This window comes from Chiloscyllium plagiosum, chromosome 25 (assembly GCF_004010195.1).
Source record: "Chiloscyllium plagiosum isolate BGI_BamShark_2017 chromosome 25, ASM401019v2, whole genome shotgun sequence".
Lineage (NCBI taxonomy): Eukaryota > Metazoa > Chordata > Chondrichthyes > Orectolobiformes > Hemiscylliidae > Chiloscyllium > Chiloscyllium plagiosum.
In genome coordinates this window covers 18,638,237-18,654,361 of record NC_057734.1, presented here as the reverse complement: position 1 = coordinate 18,654,361, position 16,125 = coordinate 18,638,237, and positions in this window count along the sequence as shown.

Below are 16,125 nucleotides of genomic sequence, written 5' to 3'. Positions count from 1 at the left end.
AGGTGTAATCCAGATAGTTGTGGGAGTCGTTGGGTTTTAGGAGGTGTCAGTATTGAGTTGGTCACCATTGATGGAGATAGAGAGGTCAAGGAAGGGGAGGGAGGGTCAGAGATGGTCCAGGTGAATTTAATGTCAGGGTTGAATGTGTTGGTGAAGTTGATGAACTGTTCAGCATCCTCGTGGGAGCACAAGGTGGTGCCGGTGCAGTCTTCAATGTAGTGGAGGAAAAGGTGAGGAGTGGTGGCGGTGTAACTGCAGAGGATGGACTGTTCTACGTAGCGGACAAAGAGAGAGGCATAGCTGGGGTCCATGCAGGTGCCCATGGCTACCCCTTTTGTCTGGAGGAAGTGGGAGGATTCAAAGTAGAAATTATTGAGGGTGAGGATCAGTTCATCTAAACGAATGGCAGTGTCAGTGGAAAGGCACTGGTGGGAACATCAGGAGAAGAAGAAATGGAGAGCTTGGAGGTCCAGGTCATAGCGGATGGAGGTGTATAGGGACTGGATGGCCACAGTGAAGATGAGGCATTGGGGGCCATGGAATTGAAAGTTTTGGAGGAGGTGGAAGGCATGAGTGGTGTCCCGATCATATGGGGGCAGTTCCTGGTCCGGGAAGATAGGACAATATTGAGGTTTGTGCAGATGAGTTTGGTGGGGCAGGAGCAGGTCGAGATGATGGGTCGGCCGGGGTGGTCAGGTCTGTGGATCTTGGGTAGGAGGTAGAATTGGGTGGTGTGGAGTTCCCAAACTATGAGGGGGGAAGCTGTGAGTGGGAGATCCCAAGAGGTGATGAGGTTGTGTATGGTCTGGGAGATGATAGTTTGGTAATGGAGGTGACGTCGTGGTCGAGGGGCCAGTAGGAGGAGGTGTCTTCGAGTTGGCACTGGCCTTAGCGGTGTAGAGGTCAATGCATCAAACTACCACTGGATTATACCTCCTCCCAACCTGCCTCCTGTAAAAATGCTATCCCTTATTCCCAATTCCTCCACCTCTACCACATCTGCTCCCAAGAGGACCAGTTCTACCACAGAACATATCAGATGGCCTTCTTCTTTAAAAACCGCAATTTCCCCACCCACATTGTTGATGATGCCCTTCAGCGTATCTCATCTACTTCCCGCACCTCCGCCCTTGAGCCCCACCCCTCCAACGACAGAACACCCCGGTCCTCAACTTCCACCCCACCAACCTTCTTATACATCACATCATCCTCCGCCACTTCCGCCACCTACAAACGCACCCCACCACCAGAGATATATTTCCCTCCCCACCCCTCTCTGCTTTCCGTAAAGCGTGTTCCCTCCGCGATTCCCTTGTCAGGTCCACGCGCCACACCAACCCACCCTCCCCTCCCAATACCATCCCCTGCCACTGCAAGAATTGCAAAACCTGCACCAACACCTCCCCCCTCACCTCCACCCAATGTCCCAAAGGAGCCTTCCACATCTATCAAAGTTTCACCTGCACTTCCACACATGTCATGTACTGTATCCGTTGCTCCCAATGTGGTCTTCTCTACATTGGGGAGACTGGGTACGTATTCCACCGCCCCGTGGCAGGACACTTCAACTCCCCTCCCACTCCGCCAAGGACATGCAGGTCCTGGGCCTCCTCCGTCGCCACACCCTAACCACCCAATGTCTGGAGGAAGAACACCTCGTCTTCCACCTCGGGACCTTCAAACCCCAGGGCATCAATGTGGATTTCACCAGTTTCCTCATTTCCCCTCCCCCCACCTTCCCCCAGTTTCAATCTTCCAATTCGGCACCACCCTCATGACCTGTCCATCTTCCTTCCCACCTATCCACTCCACCATCCGATCTATCACCATTACCCCCCACCTCCATCTACCTATCGCATTTATCTCACCACCGCCTCGGCTCACAGCCTCATTCCTGATGAAGGGCTTTAACCCGAAAAATCAATTCTTCTGCTACCCAGAATGCTGCCTGACCTGCTGTGCTTTTCCAGCACCACACTCTCGACTCTAATCTCCAGCATCTGCTGGTGAATCTTTGGAATCTGTACTCATGAGTGCAATGGAAACTCAGTCTTTTAATATATTTAAATTAGAGATTGATACATTAGAGATAATGTAGGCAAAAGGAATTGAAGTGCTCAATCAGCCCTGATTGTATTATATGAAATAACAGATTCAATGAACTGAATGGCCAAACTCATTTTCCAATGTTCCTAATCTCATTCTCAGACAAGGACGCAGTTCAGCTGATCTTGTATTCCACTACTTTTGGTACTTCGCACATATATGTTATGATAGACAATTACACCTGCATCCTTTTCTTCTCTTTTATACCCTTTACACACACACAATTCATAAATCCTCTGCCACGCATCCAGGGAAGGATTCTGGGATGGATTGCGCTCTGCTACCCAAACTTCGAATTTCTGACCTCCATTGAGTCGATGGACAACTGGATGGAACAAGTTTTCTCTCAAATTCTCAACAGAGTGAAATTAGAAAAAACAGGAAAGATGGAGATAGTGCAGGGAATCAACCCAATCTGCAGTTTTACAGGTTTATTTCAATAATAACACAACATAATTCACCAGAGAGTTGGGGATTATTTCTGAGGAAGAAAGATGAGCACTTGCACACACAATTATAATACCACAGAGTGGGCAACAGGGAAGGAGCTCTTTGTTATCTCTTCCTTGACCTCGACTGCCAGCATACAATAACGATTCACATTTACACAGAAGCTGTAATGTAGAAAAATGTCCCAATGGTAGAAGCGCAATCAAACAAGTATTGATGTCAAGCCAAAAATAAAAATGGATGTGGTGACTGAGAGCTTGGTAAAGCTATGTTTTATTTTGGAGAATTTTTTTAAAGATTCAAATGAATACAGAAGCCTTGGAGGTTTACAGAGATGGAAATCTTTGGAGGAGTGAGCCCAAAATATGAGAATTTTAAATTTGAGGTCTTGGGTAACTCGGAGATTAGTGAGATTACTTAGGGGCTGCAGTCAGAATATGGCAGCAATTTTGGATGAGTGAAGGATAGGAGGTCAGCTGCATTGTTAGCAGTGCAAAGGTCAAGTCTGGAAGTGACTGATGCAGGATTTATGGACTGATTCAGGAATGGAGACAGGCAAGGAATTGGAAGTGGACAGGTTTTATGACCGAAAGGAATTGAGGATAGAACTTCAAACTACATCAGACTGGATGCTGTGGTTGTGAAAAGGCTGATTCAATCTGAGATGGTTTTCTACTCAGAGAACAACATCGAAGAATATGGTGCTGGAAAGGCACAGCAGGTCAGACAGCATCTGAGGAGCAGGAAAATGGATGTTTTGGGTGTAAGCACTTCATCAGGAATGCTTATGCCCAAAACATTGATTCTACTGCTCCTCGGTTGCTGCCTGACCGGCTGTGCTTTTCCAGCACCACAATCTTCGACTCTGATCTCAAGCATCTGCAGTCCTCACTTTCTCCTGCTCAGAGAACAATGGCAGGAATTCAGACTTCACTGCAGAGGGTGGAGATGAAGGCTTCAGTCTTCCCAATGATCCTGGACTGAATGATGGACAAGCAGTTTCACGTTGCAAAGGCAATGGAATGGTTAGCAAAGGAGAAGAAAAGGCAAACCTTCTTATGCTGAGCATCGATAGTGAACCTGACTTTGCGTAAGTCACCAAGGGACAGAATGTAAATGGGAAATAGGGCTATGAATACCCATTGGAAAATGCTAGGTGGAACAGTGCAGCAGCAGAAGGATTTCTCAGAGTGCTTCACAATTTTTTCAGCGGTAGATGCCAAATAAAATGGAAAGGGCTTGATGGGAAAAAGAAATGATGCAGTTAAAAAAAATTGAAAGCAAGGAGGCTCGTGTCTTGACAGAGGGAACTGTGTCAACTATCACAAGGGCCAGCTTCTCCTAGCAACTATGACTAAATACTAACTGTAGCTATTCCTGAGTCACCCTTAGTCCAAAAACCTATAAAATTTATAAAGTGACTTCACTTTCAGAGCACATCCAAGTACATAGAGAACTCACCATTGCCAAGTGCAGCATCCAACATTGCACTGAACCACAGAGAATCATTAAGTTGTGGTTCCATCATTGCTCGATGCTGAGTTGATTGATCTTTGGCCAGGTGGTTGCAGAGCAATTTCAAATGTCCTGAGCTAGAGCGATAGTAACTCAAGCTTACCATCCATTAAACATAGGCTGGAAATACTTGATTCTGTACATTTTGGTTGGACATACGGAGACTCTGATTTGTGATGGAAGCATTTCTACAAGTGGGCAAAATAAATGTTTGACTATAAAGCTCACTTCCCCAATTGTTCCAAAATACTCATCCTTTTTGGTTTTAATGCTGAAGTCCATAACAATGGTATAACTCAGATCGCGGCATGTCCAGAACAGTGATAAACTCATATTGCACAGCATAGTCTCAATGCAAAGAATTTATAAATGGAAACATATTTTATTATGTATCAATGCCCTCATCAGCATTTTCATCATTGTAGAAGTGGGCAAAGGGTTAAAGAGATGTGTTGAAGAGATCCAGGAACTGGCCTATGTGGAATAATAAAATTCACAGAATTAATATGCGGGCGAAAATCAGCTGGTCCAACAAGTTTGCCCCTCACTTTGATGGATAGAGCTTCATGATCAAAACCTGCCCGTCACCTGATGTCCTGGGAGACAAACAAATAAAAGAGAAAAAAACCCAAGGCCAATAAGACAAAAAATACGATGGAAAATTCCTCTCCAACCTCCTCCGGTGATTTTAAACCAGTCCAGGAGATTACATGGGCCAAGTGTTATCTGTAATGACAGACACATGGGATTATCCCATGTGGAACAGTGTAAACCCACCTGTAGTTTCTGACATAATGATCCCAGGGTGATTTTAGGCAGCACAATGTAAACCATACCTGCGTTCCTTCATATGATTGAAGCTAAATGAGAGAGAGTGGGAGATAAAAACTATATTCCTTAAGGAAATGGAGTTTCGCACTTGGAAGTGCATTGCCTCCTGGCTGCTTGACTGCTGGCTAAGAAAGGAGACTCATTAATATTCTACAATTTGTTCCAACAAAGAAAACAAGACGACACTGGAAATTGCAACATGGAAATGAGCTTTCAGCATTAGAATGTAAACAAAGCTTTCCACACAGCTCAAGGAAGCGAAGGCAGGCCCTGCCTGAAAAGTGTCATATACCTCACAGAGAAAATGAAGAAAGGATACAAACAGAAACATTTCTCCAGAAGACAAAGGAGTAAAATGATCTGAGGAGTGTACCATTAGCAGAGAAAGATCTGACAGGGGGTGACAATCAAATTCAGACAAATGTTATATATTCCTCATATCATTTCTCTTAAAACAGAGAGAGTAGCTGGAAGGAATGAGAGTGCAGTTTCTAGCCAGCTGGAGAAATGCCTCCATTTTTTTTCAGGCACAAAGCTCTTTCTTTGGCATCTTGGCTCTGGCTCAGTTTGGAGAGTACTTACTCCCAACAGCACAAGCCATACATTTCCAGCAGCATACTCCTCAGCATTGATTGTGTATCAGTAACCCCTCCGTGTAAGGGAGATTGGTGTAGCAAAGGATCAGCAAGTTGTCCTTGAACTTCTGAATTTCAAGTGAGGACCAGATCGGAATGAGGGAGGATAAAGATGGCTCATTTCCTGACCCTCTGGGAATGCAGATTGGATAATCAGGCTTAATATTCCATACAGAATTGTAATGTAAAATTATCCCCCTTTGTGTTGTCAAGGGTGCTTTTGGGAGATCAGTATTTTTTGTGCAAGGGACATTGTCTTGTGGGGAATTTGGGGGATTTGGTGGTTAGGGTGTTTATGGTTTACAGGTTGGGGGGAGGTGGTGGGGTAATGCCTTACCATGAGCAGATTTCTAAGTTTTACCAGTATTTTATGTTTTATTTGATGTTTTCTTCCGGCAGTACCATTGGGTAGAATCTTTGCTCCTAATGATGGTGTACTTACAAATGAGAAGGGTGTTCCATCATTGAGAATAGTGATATCCCAAAGTACCACAGGTCTCTGACCTCCACCGAAATGAGTTTCAGGGTAGGGGGGTGTATGCTTGACCCTCCGGCCTGCCAGCATTTGAGGCCATAAAGGGGCCAACTAGAACCTGCTAAGGGTTTCACTGGGATTAGCCCAGCTGCAGACAGGCTCATCACCATATGACATGAATAGAACAAGTCAAACAGTGTAGACATGCTGCCAGATGTTGGGGTTGGGTGGGAATGCATGGGGTGGAGGCAAGTCCCTTAATGGATGGATAGAATGGTGCGGTGGGGCAGTGGTAGGGATGAGCCATTTTGGGCTTCTGCTTGGAGTCACACCTTGCCCCTGCTTCTGAAAGCCTTGTCTCCATGTCCCCAAGCCATCTTGGAGGCTACTCTGCCAGCAGCCTCCACTTCCCCTGTGGTCCCTTATTGGCCGGCAGCTCTTGCTGGGTTGGACCTCCATACCCAGTGTTTTGATGCCAAGCGTTAGTCTGCCAGTGACCTCACTAATACCTCACTGGGATTGGCTTCGAAGCTGTGAGAGGTAGCAAAACTGTATCTCATTGGCTCCCCAATGACTAACAAAATCCCAGAAGCCATTCACCAAGATTCTTCCCCATTGATTCTAAAGTACTCGTAAACATTCTCTTCTTGTATAAGATCAGTGTCCAGAGATACTCCATACATATATAACACTTTTTAAAAATCCAACTTATTTATTATCTTGACGGTGCCCATCCCTCCATTGCTGCTTCTTGTACAATAAAGTGAATAATATGTAAAGACAGAGGGATGAACCTTATGTTCTTTGTTTGGCTAATTCCAAGTTGCATCACCTTTCTGGAAGGGTTGTCTTAAGGCCTAATAGGTTCCATTGTCATATCTCACCAACGCACCTCATGAACTAATTACTATGCCCCATTGCATATCACACTTGCTTTTCCATCTCATCTGACCACACACTATTCCCACAACAACTCGCCACCCAGCAGATATCCTTGAATGGGCTAGTAGCCCTTGTGCATGTGCTATTTTTAAAAGCCCAGACAAGCACAGTGAGGCTAGAGCTGCCCTGTACCGTTCCTGATATTTTGCCTCTGACATGATAGACAGGGTGGAAATTATCATCCCATTGTGCGGACAATATCCTGGATGTCATGTGGAACTTCCTCTTCTCTGAGGACCAACAGGAGGATACAACACTAGACCATGCCAGCCTGGTCTGAGATTATCATCCAGGTGAAAGCAGCCTCAGCAACTTTAAAAGGCAATGCCCCTTACTGTCAATGCCATGACACAGTGTCTACAAATCCATGCTGCTCATGTCATGGCTGACACACCCTCGCACATATAACCCCATTAACTGTCCTAGTCATTCTTTAAAACACCACACAGTTTACCTATTCTTTCCTAAGTTCTGTCTAAAACTAGCTAGGTCACCATTACTTTGTCCCCAATGCACATTGGAGATCCATAGCTTGTCATTGTTCAGATGGGGGATATTACAGCAGGCAAGAAACTGGAATATTCCAAACACGCACTCTCCTCAGTGCCAACCAAACACTAGCATTATGACCAATGATGAGTTTACATTCTGTCTCTGTTTGCTGCACTTAGCTCTCATCTACAGGTACTGGATGTCAGTCAACTCCTGTCTGGCTTTGAGTGTCTAATACAACTGAGCTTTGTCATAGACAAGCACAATTTCTTCCTCCCTAATACCCTTGCCCTCTAGTCCCCTGGTTCCTCAGCACATATCATATCATCTAACTCCTTGCTCCATTTATGCAGAATACAGCATGCCACAATAATGCAACACACTCTGTCCAGACTATACACAACACCCCCTGCCCCAACAAAACTCCAAGGTTTGGAAGTTTATCTTCAGAAGATATTGTCTTGTCCCTAACCTCTGCTCCATCACAACAGCAGTGAAGGCACTGTACCAGTTGAATGACCAACACGTTTCATCTAAAAGGGAATGCATGCAGCACACTGGTGCACTTCCCATGCCTGACTCACATCAATCATGAAACTTATCATTGAATTCAATACATTCAGCTGTCAATCATCATACTTACGAGAGATATGATGCATCCCCTTGGAGGTTCCACCAATGATGGGGTGTGTTTGACCAGTATTTACCTCTTTTTAAGACATTACCACTGACTTCTGCATCACTGAGATGGCAATGTTAGATTTAGAAGGACCAATGGGATGGTTCATTTATCTTTGAATAGTATTTGATGCCCAGGCAGAGTCATTGTGCAGGCTTTGCACATGCCAACAAATGATCGCAAATAAAGTCATTTTGGTTTACAAGTGTAACATTTCACATATTTGCCCCTTTAATGACCTAGCTTCCAGCAGATATGGATCCTGCACCTTTGCTCATCAATGACAAGAACACCACCACCCTGGGCATTGGCCCAGCCATTTTCCAGTTGCATTTTGCATCTAGCAAAAAGCAAATGGTGACAAAGAACACAACTCACAGTAAACATCGCCAGTACCAGGTTCTGCCTAGTCACTAGGTACACCCTCAGAGTCACCAGGTGTCCTCTTACCTGACTCTAACCTGACAACCCATTTCCGCCATTGCCCCACCATATTCAGCTTCACCTCTTACTGCCCTCTCTACCCGCAACCCAAAATTATATCTTAGTGAAACTGAGCCTGCCGATTTATGTTCCACACGTGGAAGCCCTGGTGGTTAACACTGCGAGGAAAAAAAACATCCCATGGCCTATCCTGCCCTTCCACACATACATGTTTTAGATTAGATCACCTACAGTGTGGAAACAGGCCATTTGGCCCAATAAGTCCACACTGATCCTCCAAAGAGTAATCCACCCAGACCCATTTCCCTCTGACTAATGTACCTAACACTATGGGCAATTTAGCATGGCCAATTCACCTGTTCTGCATGTCTTTGTGACTGTGGGAGGAAACTGGAGCACCCAGAGGAAACCCATGCAGACACAGGGAGAATGTGCAAACTTCACACAGTCACCCTCAGCTTTCCCTACTCAGCCTTTACCATCCCACATCTTTTGCCTGTGCCTGTCACTGCTACCCCTATATGCCACTTTGCGGCACCCCCTCAACAATCAACAGACTTCCAAGACTGTTTTTGACCTCGACCCCTGACCAACTATGATGAGCAGCCTCTGGACATCCCTGACCGGACCTCTGACTGCTGCGGTTGCAGCTCTCTGGCTGATGATACAGGTTTCCTTTGAATGCTGGGGCTAACGCTGCAGGAATGACTATTGCCCACTCCTACGAGAGGCCAAATCCAACAAGAACCAGAACAAAACCCTCCATCTCTATGATCAACAGCATTGTGGATGATATTTTGGTGAGGCAGAAAATAAAAGGAAGAAATTCGCCACCTGAGAAGTTACTGGGGCTTTCAATCTTGTCGCAAACCTGATAGGGAGAGTGCATTGGTAATCCAGCCCTACCATTCCATGAGCCATCAGAAAAGTACAAATGACCAAGTGAGTCACAATCTTAGAAAGTTAAAACCATGTCAACCCGACATCAACAAAGCACGAGAACGTCTCTACTTCATCAGGAGGCTAAGGAAATTCACCATGCCCATTAGGACACTTAATAATCTGTAAAGGTGAATCATAAAAGCATCCTCTCTGGATGCATCACAGCATGGTATGGCAACTGATTTTCCCAACACTACAAGGAACTGCAGAGAGTTGCAAACACAGCCCAGTCCATCACACAAACCAGCCTTCCCTCCAATGATTCTATCTATACTTCCTGCTGCCTTGAGGAAGCAACCAAAATAATGAAAGACCCCTCCCACCCTGGTTATACTCTCTTCCACTCTCTTTCATCATGCACAAGATATAAAAGTTTGAATACACATAAGAACAGATTCAAGAACAGCTTCTTCTTCACTGCTAGTAGACTTTTGAACAGACCTCTCAAATGTTAATGCTGATGCCTTACTCTGCACCTTCTCTGCGGCTGTAACACTGTATTCTGCACTCCATTCTGTTACACCAATGCACTTTGTATGGTATGATCTGCCTGTATAGCACACAAAAAAACATATTTCACTATATCTTGGTACAACAATAAATCAAACTCAAAAAGTATTCTTACCAAGACCTTGGAATACAAACAGCCTCTCCTAAGATTACTGAGCACGAAACCTCTATCAAAACCCAACACATAACAACAGACCTTTGACCACCCATAATTAAGAAGGGGCTTTCTGTATTGTGAATCTGCCAACAAGCAGAGCTAGTGCCAGAGGGGCCCCCAATAGAAATGCTTTAACTTTGCTTGTGAGGCCTCAAGTACAAGTAATTTGATTCTGCTTTTTTGAACTGCACCTTAGTAACAGGTTGAGCTTGTTTCCTTGTGTCTAATACAAGTTTGATTCAGACTACTGAAAAATTAATTTCGTACAGAATAGCTGATAGCTGGCATGGATACAAGGAGGCTTCGAGTTAAAATATGTATGCAGTGGGAAAAGAATACACCAATTCAAAAATTGAGAGAGTGTGAGACTAATTTTCCATAAATATGTCGAGAATTGTATTTTTTTTCCAGGTAAATGTTTACATTTGCCAGCAGTAGCCCACCTGGACCACTAAATTAGTAATAAACTATTCTTTCAGTCAAGGAGACATAGTACTGCTCATAGAGGATTCTTCAAAGCTCTTGTACCAGCACTTGGCTTGAATGTGATTCATAGATGCAGAACATCATTAGAATTTCTCAACATAATTTACTTATTTCTCTCATTTGAATGGAAGAAATGCAAGAAAGCTCAAATGCTCAGAGTAGAGGTCCAAACTTAGCTCAGAATTGTTTTGAAGGTTAATCTTGGATAAGGGTTTGAATTCAAAACCTTCACTAATGTGGAGAGAGAGAGAGAAAGAGAGAGAGAAGGGAGATACAAGTGAAAAGATTGAAACAGATCTAGCAATTATAGAGCAGTTCAGCACTGAATGAGGCAATTGAAACCAAATGCTGGTCTTTCTCTCCACATGAAACAAGTAGCCTGAATAAAATGTTCTTCTCATTTTTTGTAGCCTTTAACTTTATCTTTTTCTTGTGCCCTTGTTTTATCTCTATTGAAAGGTTTGTGAGGTCATGCCACCTCCCTAGCAGTGGTTTGACAAATCACGAGATCTAGAGCTGTAGGCTGAGAATGAACAGTAAATTCATTCAGCTTCAGGAAACCCCAGCTCAGCCTGCAGTTGGGACCTCTGCTCAGCATTTGCACTGTAAGGAGTGTCCATAAAATGTTCCAGTCTTCACAAGTCAATGGGGAAACTTAGGAAGACCAGGTTCTTAGAGTAACCAGAGTCACTACAGTTTCAATGAATTGTTTTGCCAGTCTCCCAGTGGAGTTATGAAAGAATGCTGACAGAGATCCTGAAGAATTTCAGCTCCTTGAATTTTATAGAATAAACAGTGTTTTACTTTGTATCTCATTCAAGGAAGAAAATAGACAGGGACTTGTGTGTTACAGTGCCTGCTCACATCAGCTCATTGAACTTATTTCCCAGCTCTGACCTAAAGTTCTAGGGATAAGAACAAAATGATACTCCAGGCCACTGCCATCTCTGTCTATGTACAAAACATTGTCCTTCTATCCAGCAGCTTTTTAAAGTTTTTGCTGAATATCACTTTGGACCGTCCAAAGGTCAGTTAGTGAAATTGTGTGCTCTTCTTTTCTTCCTATTTTCATATTCTTCTTTAGGATTCTTAGTCAGGTACACCATTTATACTTGAAAGCACCATGTAGTCTTGTGTGAGCCCTCTCATCTCTGTCTTACAATGCTTTCATTCTTGATGCTCCCCATTTGCTGCTGCAATCATCATCTTCTCCTCCCTCCTCAAAGACCAGGTGTGCTCTCATGTTACCTGTGAATTGTAATTCTAAACATCTGGATTAAGACAAGAAATGTATGGCTATTTATATCAGGAAATAATGTACAGGCTGGGACCCTTCTCTCTCGAGAAGGCTGCATATAGTGGTAGTAATGTTAGTAGACTCATAATCCAGATCCAGGGTTCAAATTCCAACATGCCAGATAGTGAAATTTGAATTCTGTAACATCTGGAACAACCATGTAACCACTGTCAACTGGCATAAACTCCTATCTGGAGAACCAGATAGGGATAGGCAGCAAAAAGCCTTGCCAGTGCTGTCCCAAATCGATTCAAGTCTGAAGGGAAAAGGCTGAGGGGCAAACTCTCAAAGGTGTACGTTTTGATAGCTTGGATGCAGAGGCATTGTTTTCTCTTGTAGAGAAAAGCTTAATAGAAAACATCAATATAAGATAATCACCAAGAAATCCAAGAGGTAATTCAGAGGGAACTTCCTTACCCAGTGAGTGATCAGAATATGGAACTAGCTAGTACAAGGAGTGGTCAAGGTGAACAGTATTAGATGTATTTAAGGTCGAAATAGACAAGCATATGGGGGAGAGGGAATGGAAGATTATGACAGTACATTGAATACAAAAATATGAGAGAGAGCACTAGTGGTGTTTACATGGACTGGATGTCTTGAATGGCCTGTCCCTGTGCAATAGACCCAATGTAATCAGTAGATATGTCTATTAGCTGACCCTGCATTCCATGTTGATTAATAAGAGGATGAGAGAAGTTCTGTCTCCACAGCATGTCACCAGTCTAAATGGGTTCATAGATTCTTAGGATCTGATCTCATTACTTGGAATGCTGAGGAATGTTAAATTTTTTTCTTTATTTATTCATGGGAAGTGGGCCAGCACTTATAGCCCATTGCTAGTTGTGGAGAAAGTAGTTAAGAGTCAACCACATTGCTATAGGACTGAAGTCACATGTCAGCCAGACAAGGTGACGATGTTCGATTTCCTGCCTTACAGGTTATTAGTGAACCAGTTGGGTCTTTTTTTAAACTGTGGTTGACACTGGTTACATGATCACCATTAGACTAGATTTGCAAAAATACAATTCCAGATTGTTTTTAAAAATTGAATTTGAATTCTGTCAGTTGCCGAGGTAGGATTCAAACTTATCAAGACATTAGTTTGAGACTCTGGACTGCTAGTTCAGAGAGATTACTCCATGCCACCACCTCCCCATTAATGTTCACTGCCTATAAAAGAGTGGGCCAATTATATAAGGCCCAGAAATAAATTCATAAAGCCAAAGCCTAAGATGGAAGACTGCTCTCACAAAGACTGACTGGAACTGAATTACAGGTATCTCTAGCGACATTCACAATGTGACAGACAGTATTTGTTCCCCTTCTGCTTGGATTGCAGTGAAGTATGTGACATTGTGATGTTGTGGCACCATAGTCTCACCAGGCCATGTTGGCTGTTCTCTTATTAGAGAGAAGCGACTGGTGGTGATTTAACTTGACATCAGGCGAGGGAAGAGGTTGAGAAGGAAAGTCCTTCATGGTGACCTTAAACCAGTGGTGGGAACTGAACCCACATTGTTGGCATCACATTGCTCTGCAAATCAACAATCCAGCCAAAAGAAACATACATAACATGGCATTTGGATAAACATAAACCACACGTAAGGTGATTGCCAATGTCCCTTCATTAAGTGTCTAAGTAAATTTTAGTACGTGCATTTCTGCAAGTTTATGAAAGCAAATATCACTGCAACATTTAAATCTCTTCCTCATTCTCATCAAAACAGACTCACATGTTGGAGAATTCTGGATCTCTGGCATACCAAACAATGGCTAATTGTTTATTGGGAAAGTTTATGCCTGAGGTAGTAAGAAAGATGAATCATAAGAAAAAGCCTTTGTACCCAATGTATTCATCCTTTTTAAAGATCACCCCTACCTACTTAATTAGAATAATTGATCTTTACAAATTGGAAGGCAGAAGTTCAACCCAACATTTGAGTGACAGTTTTCAAGAGCATTCTTTAAACTAATCCTATTGTCTCCACAATTTCTCTCTCTCTGTAAGTTCCCTCTTCAGAAATGCGTCCAGTTGTTTCATGAACTTATTTTAATTTTATATATATATATATATATATATATATATCCTATTTTTCTGAAATTCCATTACCATTGTAGTAAGAATGCTCCACCCACATTTCAATCACACTCTGGACATCCTCAGTTTTCACTTGTTGCCTTAGTGTTTAGTCCTTATTATAAAGTGAAGCTGTGTCATTTCAGTAGAGGAGAGGATAATTTGGCCTTTTGTGTTCATACCAGCTCTCTGGAGTTTTCTTTCTAAATCAACCTGTTCAAATACGTTATCATGCACATCAGAAGCAGGAGGGCCTTGGACACTGGTCTCCCAGCCGGGACACAACCATTGCACCACAAGAACCTTAAAACATTTCTGTGGATATACCACATCAGTCTTAATTCCCTCGCTCTAGCCTCTTAGCCCTGTAAGCATATCTGCTTCAAGTCAGAAAGTCATAGAAGTTTATAGTATGGAAACAGGTCCTTCAGTCCAACTTGAGCATGCTGCCTAAATCTACCAATTAATTTAGTCCTATTTGCCTATGTTTAGTCCATATCCCTCCATCCCTATTCATGTACCTGTCCAAATGTTCCTTAAATGACTAAATTGCACGTGCCTCCACCACTACCCATTGCAGCCCATTGCAGACACTCACCATGCTCTTTGTGAAAAACTTCCCCCCGGACCCATTTGTTTCTGTCCCCTCTCACCATAAACCTATGCCTTCTAGTTTTAGACTTCCCACCATGAGAAGAATCTGCCAGTTATCTACCTTATCTACGCTTCTTGTGATTTTATAGATCTCCATAAGGTCAGTCCTCAGTCTCCTACGCTCCAGGGGAAAAAAGTCCCAACCTATCAGCTTCTCCTTATAACTCAAACCTTCCAGTCAAGGTAGCATCATAGTAAATCTTTTCTGCACTCTTCCTATTTTAATAAACTTGAAAATAAACTAGTTGCCTCCCAATTTCCTTTCAGAACACTGGTCATATCTGCTTCCACTGCTTTTGTGGACAGAGCATTCCAGTTCATTCTCATTTATTGCAGCGACGATTTTCCTGCTGAGTTGTTCAGAAGGAAGGTGGCATGGAATCCTTGAATGAGTCAATTACAGTCAGAAAGATATCGAGGGAGAATGCTTCTTAACTCACAAATCATCCCCAGCAATGTCCTTTACAGAACTGAAGACGTTTAAAGAACTATCTAATTCAAAATGAAGGAAGAAATCAGGCAGAAGTTTCCATCATATCCATATCTAAAGAGAAATGGAGAAAGAACGTGTTTGAAACAACAGGCAACTTATGATGATTTTAGCAAGTGATGAGTCTTCCACCCTCCATTTATCAAAATCAAATATTGAACAGCATAAAAAAATTTCACATTCTTAGTCACGTCCTCTAATTCAGCATTGAGCCTGCTAAAAATGGACAAACAAAAAAGGTCAAAACAGACAATTAGGTTCTTCAAGCAAGCCCCACCTTGTCATTGACCATTCATCCAGCAATGCTATCTCCTGGGAGGAGCAAGGAAACAGGGAAAACAGAAGCTGAAACCAATCCAGAAACAACTGAGATATTTCTCTCTAACTTGATAAGGTAATTAAGAAAACTCCAGGAGATGTCAGTAGTCCACAATTCCATGTTATCATAGTTAACCAACGACTTCATCCCTGTAACGGAAAAATGTCCCACTCATTCAATATCCTGTGAATCCCCGAAAGGGCCATATCTCATCCATTTCCCAACCCTTTGTAATCTAACAGTTTTCAATAGAAATCTATTCCCAATGCTTTCCCACATGTTTTGGAAGACCTTAATCATAAAATCAATTGAATTCTTTTGTTTTACCATTCTGGTCCCTATCTGTAAAAGCTCAGTCAGGTTGCTGAGGGGTGAACTTAAATTTCATTAAACAAACCCATCTCTTAAAACCACTGGGTGTTTCAAATGGTTATATATCACAGATATATGGTGTTCAATGCTTGACAACCTGCTCTGCTTGGGTGTTCAAAGTGCAAGTTCCACCAAGCAATCAGCTGCCTTAAAACAAAAAGTACTACCCCTGAGCACATAGATTGCCTGAGAGCCATTGCCAGTCCATATTCAATTTCCCATCTATTAGTTCCCTTCTATGATTTGCCA